Below are 20,462 nucleotides of genomic sequence, written 5' to 3' on the forward strand. Positions count from 1 at the left end.
AGAATTACCCTAAAGGGGATTTCTGTCTTTAGTTCTGATTCCACGAAGCCATTTCATCTCAGTGAAGGCCAAAAGGAAGACTCTTTGTTCTCAGTTGCGTGGATGGAGGTAGTGAGGTAGACATGAGAAACAGAATCCAAGAGATGTTCTGGAGCTGGAATGAAACTGCTTGTTAAGAGTGCATGTGAATTCCAGAGTTCTGTCATGGGGAAGTCTTGTTGACTAACTTCCTAAAGTCACCAAAAATAATATCAATAAACTAAATCCATCCCTTTGTTTCTCCATACACCTTCTTTTCTGCATTGTCCTCCAGGGTTCTGTCTTATTGAGCTTTCTAAGCTTCAGTGTTCATGATCTGAAAAATGCAATTAATAATACCCTTTATTGGCTGGTATGCATGTGGAGGGGAGGTAAATAGGAGAATTAAATAAGATAGCAGACATTAAAGTATTTTGTCAATTATGAACCAATATATATGTGGGGCCTAATAGTGACCATGTTGACTGATTTAGTATTTGTTACTGCTACAGGACTACATCTCTCTTATTTGAAAGAAATGCCTTCTGATATTTATTTTCTTTTCTAAAAAGATTGTGTTTTGCTAATTTTCTTCCTTCCCTGTGAAATAAAATTATATCAAGGAGAATTGAAAATTAAAAAAAAAAAAGCTGTGCAGTAATTGGTAGGGAAAGGATAATGAGAAGAAAAGCAGACAACTGTCTGCTGTTTAGCATATCTGTGAGTGTGTTAATTTAATTAGAACTGCCCTGTATAAATATTAAACTCAATTCACTTTCTTTTATAGCTCCTTTGCTTTTCAAAGTATTCCCAGTTACAGATTATCTTTTTAAAATTCTTCTGTGAGTTTGAGGGAGTTAATGGCAGAAAGACAACCCAAATTTAAATGAACTGAGAGAGCTTTTCATCTTATCACACTTTGTCTCCCTCTGTTATTTTGCTTTGCCTGGCTGCTGGCCCAGAGGCAAAAGAGTGCTTGATTTTCTTGCCTTCCTAGGTAGAGGTGACGTAACAACTTCCCTTCAGTAGAATATATATTTTGTGTTGTTTTCCTAGAAGAAGAATTAGATTGTTTTATGTCTCCATGCTCCCAATCATTTGTGAAAAATCACCCAACTTTTCCAGGTCACTGGCCAGGATGTGGGATATAGTTTAAATGGTTGTTTCATTTGATTCTCCTGACAACTATTAGGTGAGAATAACATTATCCCCATTTTACAGATGAAAGTAGAGTCAGTAAGTAAGAGAGCCAATCATGTTTGAACTCAAGCATATTTTTAGTGTTATAAATGGTGTGTTTAATTCCTAGATTGCACTTTGGATAGACGTGGGATAATGGTAGTCAAACAATTGCCCATGGAATTAGTTTGAAGTGAATTCAAGAGAATCATAGAATCCCATAGGCAGAAGGGACCTGACCTCTCTTATAGAACCTATCTTTTAGGATGAAGGCAAGGGAAGGATAGTCCTGCAAATATACAGTCAAATCCTATCTTTATTTAAGATTTTGGCATTTTGTTCATCGTGGACTTTTGCATTCATTAAAAAAATGTCACATTAAAATATTATTTATTGACTACTGAGTAGTTTTTTGGGGTGCTCCTTTAAATTTTGTGCTCCAGATGATTCAGATACTTGTCTCAGGATATCCTTGTCTAGGATACCCTAGTCCTGGAACTGTAGAGCAGACACAATGCTAGGTAGTCTATGAGTCCTATTCCTTTATTTTTCACATGAAGAAACTGAGGCTTTAAATCACAAAACTGGTATTAATAAACCATGTCTCCTGACTCACAATTCAGTGCTCTTTCTGCTACAGAAAGTTGGAGATAATAGTGTGACAGATGAGCATCAGGAGAGTGTGATCTCATAATAAAGCCTGACTAAATATACCAGGGCAAAAATGTAGAGTCCATGAACTCCACGTGTCTGTTTAGCACACAATCTAACAAATAGAAATCCAACAAGTAGAAATAGCTGCAAATTGTAATAGGTAAACTTAGATTAGACCTTTCAGTCTACTTGACAGTGTGGAAGGTGAGGTGTACTGGCTTCTAGAAAATGGCACAAAATAAGAGTGGTAAATGCAAACATCTTAGGTTGGGTGTAAAAAAGTGGTGGGGTTGGTGGCAAGCTGGGGAGAGAGACCATAAGTAGAAACAAGTTCTGTAATTTTTTGATCACTGGAGAAGCAAGGTCTTTTTTCTTTCTTTCTGGGTCTTAGACACCTGTTCAATTTCAAGTTAAAATTATTTCCTTGAAGCAACTTGAACTTAACTTGGCAGCATCTTCTCCTTCCCCACAGAAATTCCTTGTTATTGCTTCTTCTTTACCTTTGCAGTTCTAATCAGCAAGACTGCTTCCCCAATTCTCTCTCCTTCTTCAGTTATCTGCTCCGATAGCACTGGGTCCTATATTACAGCATTTTCGAACACATTGAGTTGGCTCTCTGCTATCCTAAAACACATGAGCTCTTTCACAATTACTGTGCAATGGCCCCATTATGGCATTTTCAGCTTCCCATGCTGGGCCATCCCATCCCCCATTAACAAATCACCTTGCAACCACATCTCCTTTTCTTGGATGACTTTTATATAGGACAACACACATTCAGACTGGGTAAGAGAATTACACAGGCAGGGGCTTTCCTTTACTCTGCAGTGAATACTCAGCATCTATTGTAGTTCTTAGCCACAAATGTAGGAGGCCTACAATACTGTTGGATGAATAAATAATTACACAAGTGCAATTTAATTCACTCCAAATTGGGTATCTCCTAAAAATCACATAAGAATTTTGAAAATGGCCAAAATGCAACACATTTCATAGCAAAACCACAGCATGGGTAATTCGGTAGATGCAAGAAAGAAAAAAAGCTGTGACGTTTTACATGTGGCCTGATAAACAACTAGAGCTGTGGATCCTGTCTTTTTAAACAGGCCCAACACTTGCTGGCCCTGTCCTGTGCGCATGTGGAAGTTTTCAGCACCATGGATAGAGGTGCCACATTTCCTTTTATCTGTAACCACCTGAACAGCAGGATGAAGAAATACTCAGGGTTTGGGACAGGGCTCTCAGCCACTGTGGTGGAAATTACCCCCTTTTAGCAGAAGAACATTCACTTAGAGCCTTTTTATTTCCCTTTTCCTTTGGACGAACTGCATTTTCAGCTGTCAAGGCACTTAGGCTTTTACAGGTTGGTTTTCAGATGCCTAGAGGATGGAGGGGGGCTGCCATGGAAATTGGAATCTTCTGAGTTTTGACACTCCAGGGGAACCTCCAGTAGTGGGTGTCCCTGCTGATGGCTGGGATGTCTCTTATGCTAGGCATGACCATCATGCAAGTAACCAAGTGTAGGTAGGAGGTAGGCCCAGTTGTTCATGGAGCACTCAAGGCCATCTTTTGCCAGAGCAAAAGTTAGGAAAATTAGTAAACTCAGTTAAGATGTAACTGGTGGAATATAATATACACACCCATGAGGGTAAATTCTTCCCAAACTTACAGGTTTTACTGTATTTGGTTGTAAAACCCAAAAGCCAGATTGACTCTCAGTCCCTGTTGAATCCTTTTTAGGGATAAGGTGATAAGGCTTCCACTCTGGCCTTTCCTAAGGATTCTGTCTTCTCATTAGCTATATTCAAATGTAGATTTTTACTGAGGCACACTAAAATGACTTTTGGTAGGGGGAGGGTTCTCATTAGGTATCCTCTGAGTGTGCTTACTTTGTTTTCTACATTTGATGCCTTTCCTTTATTTTCTTGAAACATCTTTAATTTTTGCAATCTGTTTCTTCCTTTTTGCCCCATTTCTAGACATCATAAACAATCTGAGCTTGTCCTCTTCAGATGGTGATAGATATCCTGAGCTCCTTTGGTGAGGAATCTCAGGACAGGAACTGTTAGAGATTGGCCAAATGCCAGAGCTGTCTGCCCTTTGGCCTGCACCTAGGAACAATTCCACATGGCTATTTCTGTCTGTGTCCCAGATTCAAAAAAATGGGAGGTGTTTTCTTCCTACACCTTATGTCAATCTCCATCTCAACGTCCAATTGTTATAATCGTAGAACCAGAGATCTCCCAGTCTGGGTATTTGCACATCACGATGAGAATCACTAAAACTAAGATTGCCTGATGAAAGAGTAGGAGTAGAAATTTTACCTGAACTACAAATTACCTTATAATGTTGGCTTGAGAGAGAATTTAGGGTTGACCAAGGGGCGTATATGTTTTGTTTGTTCGTTTTTACGAAAGAGCTCATGATATAGTTCATGTTATCCACCTGTATCTGTTATCTACCTGCACAGATCCAAACTGAATCAGAGTGACTTTACCTTTTAGGCTTATGCTGGTACCTACTGTTGGCCTTTAGTGTCTGATAGGATATTTGGAACCCTCCATGAGTTGTGGGGAGAGGACTCCATTAGGTGGTAGATTAAGGCCAGACTTCTCTAACGTGCTTACTTTCTTTTTATCCTTAGGAATACTGTGGACACTTTGAGACTGTATTTTATGCTTCTTTTTAAGAAAGCAAATCTTGGGGCACCTGGGTGGCTTGGTCGGTTAAGCGTCTGACTTCGGCTCAGGTCATGATCTCACGGTCCATGAGTTCGAGCCCCACGTCGGGCTCTGTGCTGACAGCTCAGAGCCTGGAGCCTGCTTCCGATTCTGTGTCTCCCTCTCTCTCTGACCCTCCCCCCTTCATGCTCTGTCTCTCTCTGTCTCAAAAATAAATAAACGTTAAAAAAAAATTTAAGAAGGCAAATCTTTTGGGGGGAAAGTCTTATGAATGAATTTAGAAATGGCCTCTCTTATACTAGGTTGGCATGCTAAAATGAAGGGCTCTCTCTCTCCTCCTCAGGGGTGGCCTAAATAAATCCCATTCTATATTGTCAACCTCCACTCATCTTAGGATAGTATTTATCCTCTCCTGCTCCTAGTTAATATGATAGCAAACATTGGTCATGCCTGGGCCCAGAGTAGCCATACCAAGAGGCATGGAGATAGTATGAGAATAGGAAGAACTCAATATATGCTTTTGTATTTTGTATTAATAGTCATTCTCAAACAGGCTTTTACACACACCACAGTCACTTTAAATCTTCATTATAACCCTGTGGAATTGTAAGGATTATCTTCAACCTCATCAGGGCCCTCAGCATTTTCATTCAACGTTCTACGTTGTGGTGGTCCCTCCTTCCATGTCCTTCAATGATGGTTCCAAAATATCACCACTCTCCTATTTCCCTTGTTCAACCCTCAATTTCTTTGGAAAATCTTACTTCTAAATCTGGAGAAAGTTGATACTGTGTTGTGGCGTGTCTTTTAATTCTCCAGCTTTCTTTTATGTATAAACTCTTTTTCTAATTCATTCTTATGTCCTTTTCTTTAGGCTTAGATGTTCCTTCTCTGGGTCAAGACCAGTTGCTTCTATCTTTCAGGACCTTTCTCTATAAGTTACCCTGCACCCACTGCATGATCTGCAGCCTCTCCCTCTCTACTTGACTTCATTCTGTCAGCTTAGAATAGCCTTTCCCATCTTCCCACCTACCAAATTTCCCCTGTGACCTCACATTCCTTTAGCTCCTAACTTGCTTCTTTTTGCTTTCTTCTTATTTCTTTTTTGCTCCTCCCCCTTCTTTTAAAATCCAAACCACCGTTCATTATCCAACTCATTAAAATCTGAATTTTCTTTTTTTCAGATCCAGTGAATTTTCCTTAGGCCAATGATTTATCTTCTCACCAAACTTGATATTCCTCCAATATTTGCCATTTTTTTAATGTGGCACCACTATTATCCAGCTAGCTACCCGAAAAACTTCACCTTGCCCCTTTTCACATCTTCTGTAAACAACCAACCTCCGTTTATTATTTCTTCCTTAAGAGCTCTCAATTCCATCTTTTCCCTCTATTCCTACTACCACCACCTCTGTTCACATCTATATACATATAGTCTCTTACTCTCCCACTGCATCAACCTCCTATTATCTGTGCCTCTAATCCTTGCCTGTTGAAGTCCATCCTCCATATAACTAGTATACATCACCACACATTAACCAGGTGAAATGAAGAGCTGCCCTGATTAAAACCCTCATCACCTCTCTATTCCCTATAGGATTATGTCCAGTTTTCTTCACAAGATCCTCTACAGTATGGCTACCAACTTTCCAGCCTTTTGTTCCCACCAACCCTTACCTTACTTTTTATCTTCCAGCAATACCCAGTTGTTGGTAGTTCCTTGGATTTGATATATTGTTTCTCAGATCCATGGTTTGCTTGAGGTTTCCCCTCTGCCAGCATTGGCCTTTCCCTACTTGCATAGTTAATTCATACAGATCCTTTAAGAATCAGCTCAGGTATCACTTCTCCAGAAAGCCCTCCCTAATGTTTCTCCCATGCTTTCCATCTCTTACCATACAGGGTTAGTTACCCTCCTTTCTGTTGGATAAAATACTGTGCATATGGCTACTATTGCACTCATGGTATTGAATTATGATTATCTCTTCCTGTATTTACTCTCCTCAATATGTCTCCATATTCCCTCAGTGCATCATTTGCATCTCTAGCACTGAGCAGAGTTCTTGACACGCAGGAGGTGCTAAATAGATGTAAGTTTAATACATTTATGCCAAATTTAGAGCAGGTTGAAGAAATTGAGTCTTTTCCTGTGAAGTAAGGGGAAATTTGAGGGGCAGTGGGTTGAAAAAATTTTATCATTTTTGTGGCTTATTTGTCCATTTAATGGAAATTCTGATTTAAACCAAATGACTTCAAGAGTCTTTAGTGAATTTTTCACCACTGGGAAATAATGAGGAAACAGGGAGTTGTCCTCTCCTCTTTTGAATATCACGGAATCCCATTATGAAAACTTTTAAACCTATGATGGTGTTTTCTATCAAGACTAAGATGAATAAGGAGAAATGTTCACTGACAATAATGACTATAGATAAATGCTGTCAGCGGGAGGAAAATGTCAATCACAGATGTCAGTGGACTTACGAAGGCCACGCTGAATTTTATACAAATGTAAACTTTATAAAATAATATTTTAGTGAATGTTGTAATCGTATTCTGAAAGTAGAGTAAGAGTGAAATGTGCTTGTGAGTGATTGCCCAATGCATAAAGAATACGTGATAAAGCAATAAGGAATGAAGATGCCTCAGAGCAGCTAGCCAGATGCAGTCATCCTTATTTCTTTAACCTTTGTTTCTGGATCCTGTTTTGTTTGAGTCATTGTCAAGGCATCCCACAGAGCCATTTCCCATTTTCTTTCTCTTTAGTATGTAAAGTTCTAAACCAGATTCTGATGTAGAATTCCCGGAAGGTCACTATGCTACATTCCTGTTCAGCATTCCTGGGGTTACATTTCCCTTTACAAAAGGTAGCATTTCTGTATTCCACTAGGACCCCTAGATTCTCCTCTTCTGTTTTCTTTGATATTCACCAAAAAACAGGTGCTCTACAACCTGTATTTGTGCAGGTTTTGTAGTAGGCAATTATGTGAGCTTTTAGTGATAATGCTTATTTGTACATTAATCATGGTTTCACTTTAAAAATTAGTTTTTCTTCCCCTTCCCCATTTGTATATGTACACAAATGAATACAAACAAGGAAAGACCTGATTGTTCCTTTGTTATAAGTAAAGACCATCTAATCATAATGAAGCACATTTAATAATTGTGTATAATGAGCAAATTAGAGCAATAATGCGAGGAAATGAGAGCCAATTTCTTGAAATGTTTGTCTTATCTTTTAATTGAAAAAAAGAATTCTCTTTTTCCCCTCAAGTAGAGTGAGACCGACTTCTCAGCTGCCCTACTTCTGCCAAATATGAAGGTATCAGACATTCTGCTTCTCTAATGTTTGCTGGGTGCATCCTGGAGGGAGGGTGGGAAGAGGAAGGAAAAACATCTATTGAATTTGGGGCTTAGTTTCACTATGGGTTATGTGGCAAACTGATTTCAGTAGGACCTATCCATTCATACCTGTATTATTCTTAGGATCAGGCAACAAAATGATTAAAAGTTTAATGATTAAAAGCTGAAGCTTTTTTGGGCTCTGTGCTGACTGCTTGGAGCCTGGAACCTGTTTCAGATTCTGTGTCTCCCTCTCTCTCTCTGCTCCTCCCCCTCATGCTTTCTCTCTCTCTCTCTCTCTCTCTCTCTCTCTCTCTCTCTCTCTCTCTCTCTCTTTCTATCTCTCAAAAATAAATAAACATTAAGTTTTTTTTCAAAGATGAAGCTGTGGTGTTTAGAAAGACTAGATTCCTGGTCCTTGGCTTTGCCACTGTACTAATTTGTGATTTGGGGAAATTACGTAAAATTTCCAAGATTTAGTTATTCTAATATGACAGTACCCACATCACATTTTTTGTGAACACTTAATGTGGTAGTGCTTACTTCAGTGGCTGGCATATAGACAGGGTGCAGTGAATATTCTCTATGAGAAAAAGGAGGAGAGGAAGTGAGTAAGAAGTCCAAGGATAATATGATGTAGTTGAAAGAAGGTGGGATTAGGTATTTAAATCCTGTATTCATTTCCTACTAGCTGTATTATGATGGATAACTTTGAGGGCCATCATTTTCCAAATCTAGAAGAAAAAAGGGATATTCATGCTTATTTATAGTTCTAAGGATTAAGTATGACAATGTATGTTTAGGTGTCCAGTTGCCTAGTGCTGTATCTTTCTGTTAGTAGGAACTAAGTAAATGCTAATTTTGGTGGTGTGCTACTGATGTTGAACAGAGCTTAGCTCTGATTTATACTATTCCCAAATGCATTTTATAGTATGAATCCACGTGTCCTGTGCTGTTCAATGTTGCCATCATACTCCCAATTCCTAATTCTCAGAGCAAAATTTGATGCTGGATAGTATTTCATGGTATAACAATTACTGTTAGACTACCTCCCATGTCCTCTTATTCTTACCACTGCAAAGCACACCAGTCCAACATCTATCAGCACATAGGGTTCTCTGACTGGGGGTGGGGCTTTTTCTTGCCACTAGGCCCCACTTTGCTAAAGTGCAGAGGAATTAACGGCCTCTTTCCCCAGTATCCCCTAACCAATGAGTGGTGGTGTTTTTCACTGGCTCCTAGACTCCATTTTCCCTTAGTAATATGTGGCTAATATTAGCATGTAGGTGGTAATACACCCTATATTGTCCGCTGTCCCATCCTTATGTCGCTCACATGTCATCTTATGCAAAACATTACTTGCATTTCAACCCTGGTCTCAAAATTTGCTTCTGAAGAAACTCAAACTGGATACATGGCTACCCCAATAAGACAGCCCAGTGATGCTTTTGGATAATTATTATATAAAGATCTTTAGGATTTTTTTGTGTAGGAAGCTGCTTACAACAGAACTAGTTCCATCTGGTCTGAGGCTTAATGATAGGTTTGAATAAATATGACTGGGGGCCTACTGAATCTTTTTGTAAAATCATACCTTTCTGAATACCTGTCAGTGTGCTTGGGTTGCTAGGGACTATGAGAATCTTACTGACCTTCTTTATCAGAAGGACATTGTGGGATTGGGATATGAGTGGGTGAAATAGGATCATCACATTGATTCCAGGGTTAAGGTTAGGGCTTAAGGTTGTTCAGGGGACGTCTGGCTTCATGTGAGATTTTGAGGGCCATTGTAGTCCCAAATGCACTTAGGCTTTATAGCATCCTTCCAATTAAGGATTTTCTTAAACTGGCTGCTCTGATTTAAGGTGATCTTTATGTCTATGATCAGTGGAGGAACAGGTTGGCCCTAGGGAAGGTGGAGGCAATATGGCCAGATGTCCATTTCCTATAATCTTTCTAGATTTAGCCAACTAGTATGATGCAGTCCTGGCCTGAGGTCATGAATGGGCTTTACAGGGTTCATAACCATCCTGATATTTTATACAAAGCTTTGTATTTATGTGCATTTTTTTTCTGGGGAAGAAGTCATGAGCTTTTGTATTTTAATAGGGGTCATCAGCATATTAAAAACCACCTCAGCTTGATGTCTAATTTTAGGATTATTTGAAGGAATTTTTTTTTTTTTAGCACTGATCTTATCAATTGTAATAATAATGTTTCTTGGGGGTTCCAGGAGGGCTCAGACCTGGAGCTTTGGGACCCAGAACTCAATGGTTGCCTCATAAGGCATCATCTCTTTTACATGTCCAGGTTTGCTCAAATGCCCTGCAGGTTCCTGCAGGTCTTTCACATATTGGTGGCAGAGAAGCCCCAGGGCACAAAATGAGACCTACAGGATACAGCTGAGACAAAGTGCTATATCATTCTACCTACATGCAGCTGTTTGCAGGAGCAATCATTGGAGTGTAGGGGTGAACAGAGAGAGTATGCTGCAGGGCATGGAAGTTGTCTGGTAGACCTTTTCCATACGAGTACCCCCCTCATTGAGACCATATTCATCTTAACATTGTTGTTGGCACATATGAATCATAAGAAAGAAGAAATGTGGTGGAGATTTGAACTTTGTATCAGGAAAGGTACATTCCCACAAACTATCTTATTTGATTCTCAAAACGTCTTCTGGGTTATGTAGAGTATATAGTGGAATTCCTTTTTTTTTTTTTTTTTTTTACAAACAAGTAAGTTATGGCTCACAGGGGCTGGATGAGAATTGACAGGGGTCCCATAGTTAATACATCATAGAACCTATTGCTTCTTTTCTTTGAAGTTTTCTATGACATCATTCTGCTCTCTGGCAACACATCATTAGCAAAGAAAAATAGTTCAGAGAAAGATATGTTGATGGGTGTTCCATAGTTTCACCATCTTATTGGGAGAACACACATTTATGACCTGCCAAATGTTAAACATTAGGAATTTTGCTTGCAACTGGTTTGATCTCCAGCATGGATAGAGGTGGCAGCAGAGAGGTGAGTGGAGAGAGGTCACCCAAGACACTGCAGGGGGATTCTGGGCAGGCATAGGTCTTGGGTTCCCAAGTTGTCAGCTAAGCCTGCTTTTGCTGTGGCACCTTCACAGGCTGCCATGGAGCCCAGTTGATTTTAAAAACTCATTTCCATTGTTTTCTCCCTTAATGATAGTTTTAGATGTTGATTTATTGGCATTGCTACAGATGTGATTTAACTATGGTGTTACTGATGAACGGTTTCTCTTCTTGGAAAATTTAGAAGGAAGGTGGAAAGTCTGGGAGAACCAAGATAGACAGGAGCAATAGGCTGCACTGCTAATGGATACTTTGTGCTCTGGCATCAAAAGAAGGCACATGCAGGGAGGTCTTTGAGACTAAGCCTACAAGATATTCCTACTTGCCTTAGTTAAGGTTGCAAGCAACAGAACTGAATGCAACAGGGAATATACTGAGAGGCTAGAGACCAGATGGAAATGAATAGATACACACATTTTTCAGTTCAGTGTCTTATAGAATGGGATACTCTATGCTTATTTTGCATCTTGATTTCCTTTCTAGATAAAATTTTATTGTAGTATACAGAATAAATACAAAAGAGCTTGCAATATATTTATATGGTTTGAAGAATAGCAAAACAAACATTTGTTTGAGATCAGTCCTATGCTTCTCTTTACACATTTTGTTTTCCTTGCTTAAATTTACCTCATGGAAATCCCTCTATGTCAAAAGCAGAGCTCCAATTGACTCTTTTTAAGGGGTGCATAATACTCTATTGTGAGGATGTATCATATATACGGCATTCCTCTATTAATTATAATTTTATTGACAGCTTTTTAGTCTACCATGCATGATGTTGCAGTAACTGTCCCTGTGCTATTTGCACCTGGTGCTTTTGTCTCTATGGGATAGTCTGGGAGTGGGATTGATGAATAGGAGGGGACATGAATAAACGTAATCATACTATTTCACAAGTGTTACCTCCAGCTGTGTGTGAGAACAGCCTTCACACACATCCCTGATAGGAATTGAGGCTATTGCTCTTTTTAATTGTGCCAGGCTGAGGAGTGCCAAATATCTCGTTGTTATTTTATTTAATTTAAAATTTACTTATTTGTTTTGAGAGAGAGAGAAAGAGAGAGAGAGGAGAGAGAGGATGAGCAGGGAGGAACAGAGAGAGGGAGAGAGAATCCCAAGCAGGCTCCGTGCTGTCAGTGTATACAGCCTGATGTCTGGCTCTATCCCAGGAACCATGATCATGACCTGAGCTGAAATCAAGAATCAGTTGCTAAGATGACTGAGCCACCCACACGCCCCTCTCATTGTTATTTCAATTGTGAATCTGAGCATCTTTGCATTTGTTTGTAGGTCATCCAGCTGAGTACTTCTGTGAAGGGACTATTCATGGCTTTTGCTCATTTCTTCAGTGGAGATATTTGTTTTACCTTGTCTTTTCAATGTCCGGTACTTGTTTATTTTGTTGGCGGGGTATGTTTTTCCATCAAATGTGTTATTTTTTATGCAGTTAAACATCTGTTGTTGTTGGTTTTTTAAATGTATAGCTTCTGGGTTTCCAGTCTTGATAGAGAATGTTTCCTCCATCCTCATTTCTAAAGGGCCTGATTAGTTACTTAGGTTGTCAAAATTAAAAAAGAATAGTTTTGCTGTTTACATTTAAATCTTAAGCTACGTGGAAATTTTTGTGTTTAGTATAAGCTGGAGGTCCACATGAATTTTCTTTCTAATGATAATTATAATAATGATAGCTAATGCTTTACTGAGCGTTCCTTGTGTGCTGCACTCTTACACAAGTGCTTTGTGTATATTAACTAATTTTAATCCTGTTTCTCATAACTCCAAAACACACATTTTCTTACTTATCCCCATTTTTCAGGTAAGGAAAAATAAGACACAGAGAAGCTGAGTAAGTTCAAAGGTCATACAAAGGTAGAGTGGTAAAACTGGGATGTAAAGCCAGGGAATATGGCTGTGAGGTCCATACTCCTGCTATAGTACTTCTTGCTTGGGTTAACTAGTGAGCCAGGACTATTTGTTAAATAATCCATTTTTTCCCCATTGAAATGCATTACTGCTTTTGTCCTTTATTAAATTTTCATGAACACCAGAGTCTATTTCTATATTCTCTATTCTATTCCCTGATCTATTCTCCTCTTCCTATAATAATTCCTTATTGATTTGATTATAGTAGCTGTATAATGCAGACATCTATATAGTCCAGTCCTCTCTCCTTCTTTTATCATTCATTTGATGACTATTTTGTAGACATTCATTCCTCCATATATAATTTATGTTCATTTTATTTAATTAAAATATCTGGTGATATTCTAACTGAAATTGCATTAAATTAATATATTAATTTGGGGATAATTGGCATATTCATGTTAAATATTCCAATTTAAAACATAGCATACTTTTCTCTTCATTCAGATATTTCATATTTTCCAGTAAGATATGATACTTTCCTCTGTGTTGCCCTCTGCATTTTTTAGTTAAATTTATTCATAAATATTTTAAAGTTTTAATTGATGTCATCAATTAAATATTTTTCTCCCATTTCTATTTTTTCATGATTATTACTAGTTTAGAGAAAAAAGCATTGATTTTGTATATTTATTTTATATGCAATCAATATGATGAAAGCTACCAATATAATCTTTTTTATTAACGAATTAAAATGATCATATCAATACAGGCTGAAACAGCATTGATAAATTTCAGCAACCATTCTTAATAAAATCTAGGTAAGATGGAAATAAAGATCATTGTTTAGATACATAAAGATTATTTACTAAAAACCACAGCAGATCTGACAAACATAAGAATCATTGCATTAAAATTAGAAAGTATTCAGAGATCGTGTTACCAGTAATAAACATTACGTTTGCTATAACCTCCAAGGTAAAAAAAAATAAAATAAAATAAAATAATTGGTATAAATATCAGAAAAGTAGAGTTAAAATATCTCTCTTTGCTGATGCTATGATTGCATATCAAGAAATCTAAGCAACTCTGGTTAAAAACTTGCTGACTAAAAGAGATAATTTGGTCAGCTGGACAGGTCTATAAGCTAAGAATATAATATCAAAAGCTTTCTCTAGTCTATCAATAATTAACCATTTTTATTTTCAAAGTTCAAATTCTAGAGAAGGAGCATCTCATTGCCCTAGCTTGGATCATTTCCCACCCCTTGGCTAGGGAGGTGGAATCTTCTTACAACAGCCCCAGTAGACTCAGGGGAACAAGTGTGATTACTCAAGGAGAAAGATTTGAGGGTCAGATTTTTTTTTTTTGTAAGCTGTAATATATGTTATTTTTTGGTCAGAGGAATCAGGTCCAGTCTAACCAGTTCTATACTCTTGCCTAGAGGATACTTTGCTTCCCTGTTTCAACTCTACACAGCATCCAGGACCATGTCTTATACCTAGTAAGTAGGTCTTTGTTAATCCAAACAAAACTATTTATGGCTTTACTGTTACTATTCCCTTATTCCCTTTCTCCAGGATGCCCTTCCTCCTTCTCTCTCTGTTCACTTGCTAACTCTTATTTTTAAAGCTTCAGCTCATGTGTCATCTCTTCTGGAAAGCCCTTCCTGAGCCCATACTCCGAGTGTATATTAGACGTCCCCTTCAAAATTGCTACAACACCCTGTGTGCATCAAGCTTGCCACACTGATTCAGATAATTATCTGTTCATTTGTCTGCTGCCTCCATTAGACTGTCAATGCCTCATCAGTGTGCTCAGCTTCTGGGGCATGGAATGGTACACAGGTGACCCCAGTGAGTATTTTCTGAATAAATGAATAAATGTATGAATGAACTAAGCAAGGCTTTGTTAGCAGTGATGTTGGTCCTATCTTTTCATAATTTGTGGTCTAATTTTACCTTTTCTCTTCCAATTCCATTAACCTCCCAGCTCTTGTCTCTGATGAGGATGCTGGGTAAATGCTCGGTGAACTTTTAAACTGCAATACATTTCTTCCTTGCATCCTGGGTCTTGCATCCTTGTCTTTCATCTGTTTATTCCGATCTTGTTTGAACATTAAGCTGCTTCCACTGCCCCTATCTTATCACCCTCACTCTCCCTGTTGGGAGACTGCTATTTAATAAAATAAGAGCCTCTTGGAATCTTTGACTTATTAAAGAGGACTTCTAAAGGAGAAGACAGAATTGGCTCTGCAAGCTGCTACTACCATGGCCTTCTTTTTCTCTTGGTTTCTCCCTGACAGCTTGCCATTTGTGCATCCTTGGTGCAACTGGGGTGTTGGTGTCCAAAAGAGGACTATGTACTGAAGTCACTCATATTCAATTATTAGGGAAGTTCAAATGACCAGTCTTTTGATAGTAATTGTGTTTTAAAAGAAAACAAGAGTGAATGTTAAAAACGAAAACAAAAAATGCACACCAGAATTTTAGGTAAGCATTAGTTGGGAAGATATTTTGGGGTGAGTAGGCCATTATTAGTAAAGTTCAACTTGCTCCACAGAAGGGACTGAGAGTCCTGCCTAGTATGCCTGAGGACAGCCTTGCATGGCATGGAGATTAGACTGGAGGTAGTACAGGACATGTGGATTCAGAGGTAGGAGGACAAGTCTAAGTTCTACCTATGTACCACCGTGTGACCTTAAATAGTTCACGTGACCTTTCTGAGCTTCAGTGCCCTCCTCTGTAAAATGAGGACAGCAATATGTATCTATATAGTCACTCTTGTGAGTAGCAAATGAGATAAGAGATGTAAAGCCTTTAGGAGTCAATGAAGTGTAATGGTAGAGCGTGAGGGTTACACGGTCTGATTCGTTGGGTTCAGACTCTGCGCCTGACATTAACTAAGTGTCAATGACCTTGTCCACATTTCTAACCTCTGTTTTCCTCAATTTCTCTCTCCATATCATAAGGGTCATATAGAACCCCTTGTAGGTGGTTAAAGATGAGATGAAATAATTTGTTTCATGCATGAGTGGCACATAGCACTCAGTTGGTGAGGCTCTCATCATCAAAGCTACAACAGACAAATGTAAGGCCCTGTGTCACCAGGGCCAGTCTAAACCTTTTCCTTGGCTTTAGCTGAAGGATCGAGACTTGCTTTATTCCTATTTATGAATGGACCTATTAAACCCAGCTCCAGTTTATTTTCTCCCCCTTACCTCTGTGTATGCCCCTTTTTCTAATCCAGATGCAGAACTTTGGCTTACTGATTTCCACGAGAAATTCCACACTCACTCTCCCTCTTCTATTTTCCCTTTATCCCCTCCCTCTCCTTGTCCCTCCATTTTCCTCCCCTCTTTTCTACTCCTACCCTTCCTCTCCCCTTTTATCTCTCCCTCTTTCTGCATGCCCCCCCCCCCACTTCCACCACCCCTGTTCTTCCCTGGGGCTCCCACGTTACCCTTTGCTGTAAGTGGGCTCATGAAAATATCTTTGTGTTTTAACAAGGGCATGTCTCTCCCTAAGGAAAAAAAGATCATACTGCTGCTAAGACAGTAACGTTTTCTTCTCATTATAAAATAGTAGGGCTGCATGTGCCCTTAGAGATCAAGTAACTCAGAGGTTCTCAGACACGGCCAGTTGGTCATGAAACCCTGGGCAGCATTTAAAAAGCTGGGCCCGGGGCGCCTGGGTGGTGCAGTCGGTTAAGCGTCCGACTTCAGCCAGGTCACGATCTCGCGGTCCGTGAGTTCGAGCCCCGCGTCAGGCTCTGGGCTGATGGCTCGGAGCCTGGAGCCTGTTTCCGATTCTGTGTCTCCCTCTCTCTCTGCCCCTCCCCCGTTCATGCTCTGTCTCTCTCTGTCCCAAAAATAAATAAAAAACGTTGAAAAAAAAATTAAAAAAAAAAAAAAAAAAAAAAAAGCTGGGCCCTGCCCCAGTGATACTGGATCAGTAGGTCAGAATTGGGACGTGGTTTTTGTGTGTGGTGTCCCAGAATATATTTATTTTAATTCAGGAGGGCTTGGATTTCAGTCCTCATTCCACTGTTTGCTAACAGAATTATCTTGGGTGAAGTACTAAAACTTCCAGAGCCTTGGGAATATCTCTTAGATATGGAAAATAATTCCTTCCTCAAATAACAAGTAGTAAGCTGCAGACTGGTCACATAGTAGGCATTAACAATTGTTTCTTTTCTTCCTTCCTTGGGTGAACAGTATAGAATCCTGATTACCTCTACACACACAGGGTGAGGATGGAAGAAAGTGTCCTTGTTGTACATCTTGGAAAGGGAGAAGGGCTAGCTAGCCTCATCATAGCCACTTAGGACCCCCACCCAGCTGTCTCCAAGAAGTCCCAGGAACAGGCATTGAGTCAGGAAACAAAAATAAACAACACTTATTGTGAATTTACTTTCTCAGGACTATTCCATTTTATCTCTGCAACAACCCAGTGGAGAAAATACTATTATTATTTTTAATCACATGGAGAGTAAAATGTCTGCAGGCAGAGTTTTTGTTTTCGTTTTAGTCTACTGTTTACAAGTCTGGATCATTTACCCCATCCCTTGTTTAATGTGTTCAGATCCCAAATAGGTATTGAGGGGTCTTAGATTCACTCCAACCATAATGTATCGGGCACCTCACACAGAATTGCTGGTAGCTAGTGTGAGGAGCCCCGAGAATGAAGAATGTGAAGTTGTGACTATCTGGGCTTCATTTTATTTGCTGCTTGAAACACCTGAGCACTGACCATTGAGCCCTGCTACACAGTTCCCGCTGATTCTGAGACCCACTCTTTTCAGTGCTTCCCACATAGTGTTTGCCTCCAAACCTTAGCCCCAGAAATTTTGTTCTTCCCCTTGCTCCATCTACCCCTCCCCTCTTAGACTTGCAGGAAAAGATCCAGGGAGGCCATTCATTGGAGGCTTGACAGTGGTGCTTTTTTTTCGAGGAGGAGGAACACTTGTGATTTCATGATAACAAAGTTCCAATTTGAGTAAGTCCAGGGAGCCGAGATGCTTTGTCACAAGTTCTGTATTTCTACCCCTCCCCAGTCCCCACGTCCCAGCCAGTGTGTTTAAATCTTGCTCATTTTCTTTCTTCATTGCCCATTTAGTTTTGTCTTTAAACTCACTGTCCAAATGACTGCCCCAGTTAGCTGTGCCCACAGAAACTGGCTTATTAACTCTTTCCACCAGGCAGTAATGCTGGTGCTGGGGGGTTGGGATTTCTCAGGTTTGAAAAGAGGAGGGAAAAGACATAACATTTTAAAAAAAGAACCAGAAAGGCAGAGAGAGACGAGTGTGTCGAGGGAGATGAAGTTGTATTCTGATGGGAACAGATTGCCCAAAAGGCAGGTGGGTGGCAGAGAGTAAAAATAACCAGGGAGTGACCGAGCCTTCATTTCCTTTAAAACACTCACACTTTAGGGAGATATTGAAACTGCTAATTTTGTTGGCACATTGACACCTCCTCCTAATTAATGGAGGGCTTATTAGGAGGAGACCAAGCTGCTCACACACAAAGAAAGGAGGGAGAAGATGTTGAACTTACTCAGCTTGACAGTAACGAGCAAGTGAGGTGCCACTGGGTGTGTGGTTACTTGTGGGCGAGCTGGAGCAGGAGCCTTCTGCCGGGCCCCCTTCCTCCTGGCTCCTTGTGCTCACTGCTGCCCTCCCAGGCTCACCACTTAGAGGCAGGGCTGGAGACAGGCTGCCTTTGGCCCAGACAGGCTAGAGGGGGCTCCCTTTAGAACAGAGGCTCCAGAATCTGGCCTTCCAAGTAAAGGAAAAAGTACAATTCTCATGACGTCTATGTGCTTTGTCAAACAAAATCTTCTTCATGGATCTTGCAAGTTGGCTACACCTGGGAGCAGCCACGTCTGTGATTCCAGGTCCTAAGCATCACCTTGGATTATTAATCTTTTTCACCTGCAGGACACTCAGAACACCAGAAGCCTGAACTTGGGGGAGGTGAATGCTCTGACATTTTAGCCTTTATGGGCCAGTTTTCTGAGATCAGCAAGAAGGGAGGTTCAGGGGAGTATCTTCCAATGTTCTTCAGACTTGGAACAACTAACTCTATTTTCTGGGTGGGGGGAGGGGGGATATGTCACTGGATCTCATTTTCCAAAGTCACATATTTGTCCTTTCAGATGCCTTATGTAGTCCATTATATATACACCATAGAGCAGTCAAGATCACGGGCTCAGCAGCAAAGGGGGGGGGTTACCCCTCAACTTTGCCACTCACCAACTTGAGTTTTCTTGGGCAGTCATCTACTATATCTGTGTCTTTATTTCCTCATCTATAAAAAGGGGGCCTTAATAGCATCCACTTCAAAGGACCATTGTGAGGGTTAAGGAGATAAAGGATATAAAGGGGTTAGTACCATGCCTGCATACTAAGCACAAAATAAATCACAATGTAAGGATCAATTTTCAAAAAGCTTTAATTTATAATTTTGTGGCAATGTGCTTATACACTGGGGAGGGCAGGATTTTTAAGATAAGCCTTTAATAAATGGGAAAATTGAGTCATGCAATGAATTGGTGACTTTCCCAAGGTTTACAACTAAGAAGATCCAGAGCTCAGGTATTCTGGTTCTAGATTATTTCTTATTGTTGTTTGCCATGCAAACACACTCATATTATCCCTCAGCATTCTTTATCTTGTCCCACTAGTGCAGCAGGGTTCAGGGGAGAGTGAGAAATGTCACGCAGCTGCCCCAGTCCAAAGATGTGTGGCTCAGAGGAGGGAACCCCTGACTTGGATAGTCATCATGCCTTGTGATCTTGGACAAATCATTTTATCTGACTGAGCTCCAAATCCCCCACCTTTACATGGAACATGATGATTATTTCTTTTTGTATGTGCATATATTTTGCACATATTTTGTACATATATATGTACATACATATATGGTATATATTATGTAGCTAAAATACAAACTGGAAATATCATTAAGAGCCAATGATGGAACATTGAGAAAGAGAATATTCTTTCCAACAAGATTGTGCAAGCAAAACAAACAAAGATGCTATCTAAGAAGAAAACAGAAGAGGTTAAGTTATGTCTTTAATTATTCTTTTGTTGTTTTAGTTTGGAGGTTATCTTTTTAACAAAATGAATAATGCGATTGGCTGCTATGGAAAGATGTTAAATTTTCATGATGTTGAAGTGAGAGACTGGGATCCTGTTTGTGAGGAGCTCCAGTTTCCCTTCCCAAAGGGAATGCTCCAGTGTGTGTACCCTTAGGGATCAGCCCTGTCCCGATTGGCTGGAAACTCTCTGTCAGCCCAGACTGCTCCTGACTAGGTGGGTACGACCATTTTCCAAGGAGAATGCAAAGGAAGTGACAGTTTCCACTGTTTCTCCTTATTCTTCAGCTTGGCACCAGTAATCCATATGTCTATTCTGTGATGCATGCCAAGAGGCTGGTTAAATTGGAAATTATTCTTTGTTAAATAATAATAGTATAGATGGCATTTCCATTTTAATCTGGAAGTTCTTAAAAACAGCCAGATCTCAAAAGGTGTAATATCATGCATTGCATTTTATGACTCTAAAGGAAATGTGTGAGGGTGGACTTTAATGGCACTTCTTAAATTAGCAGATATCAGCGT

General features: G+C 39.7%; 1 protein-coding gene and 1 long non-coding RNA gene across 33 annotated transcripts in view; both read left to right on the forward strand.

Moving 5' to 3' along the window:
- The window catches only part of NRXN3 (neurexin 3), a 1,582,316-nt gene that overhangs the window by 341,160 nt on the left and 1,220,694 nt on the right, over positions 1-20,462 (forward strand). The gene's annotated exons all lie outside the window — the stretch shown is intronic.
- LOC131517581 (uncharacterized) lies at positions 14,282-17,248 on the forward strand. The gene is made up of 2 exons (XR_009264661.1): positions 14,282-14,341; positions 17,054-17,248. It is a non-coding gene; the product is annotated as an uncharacterized LOC131517581 (long non-coding RNA).

The sequence above is a fragment of the Neofelis nebulosa genome, chromosome 7, assembly GCF_028018385.1.
Source record: "Neofelis nebulosa isolate mNeoNeb1 chromosome 7, mNeoNeb1.pri, whole genome shotgun sequence".
NCBI lineage: Eukaryota > Metazoa > Chordata > Mammalia > Carnivora > Felidae > Neofelis > Neofelis nebulosa.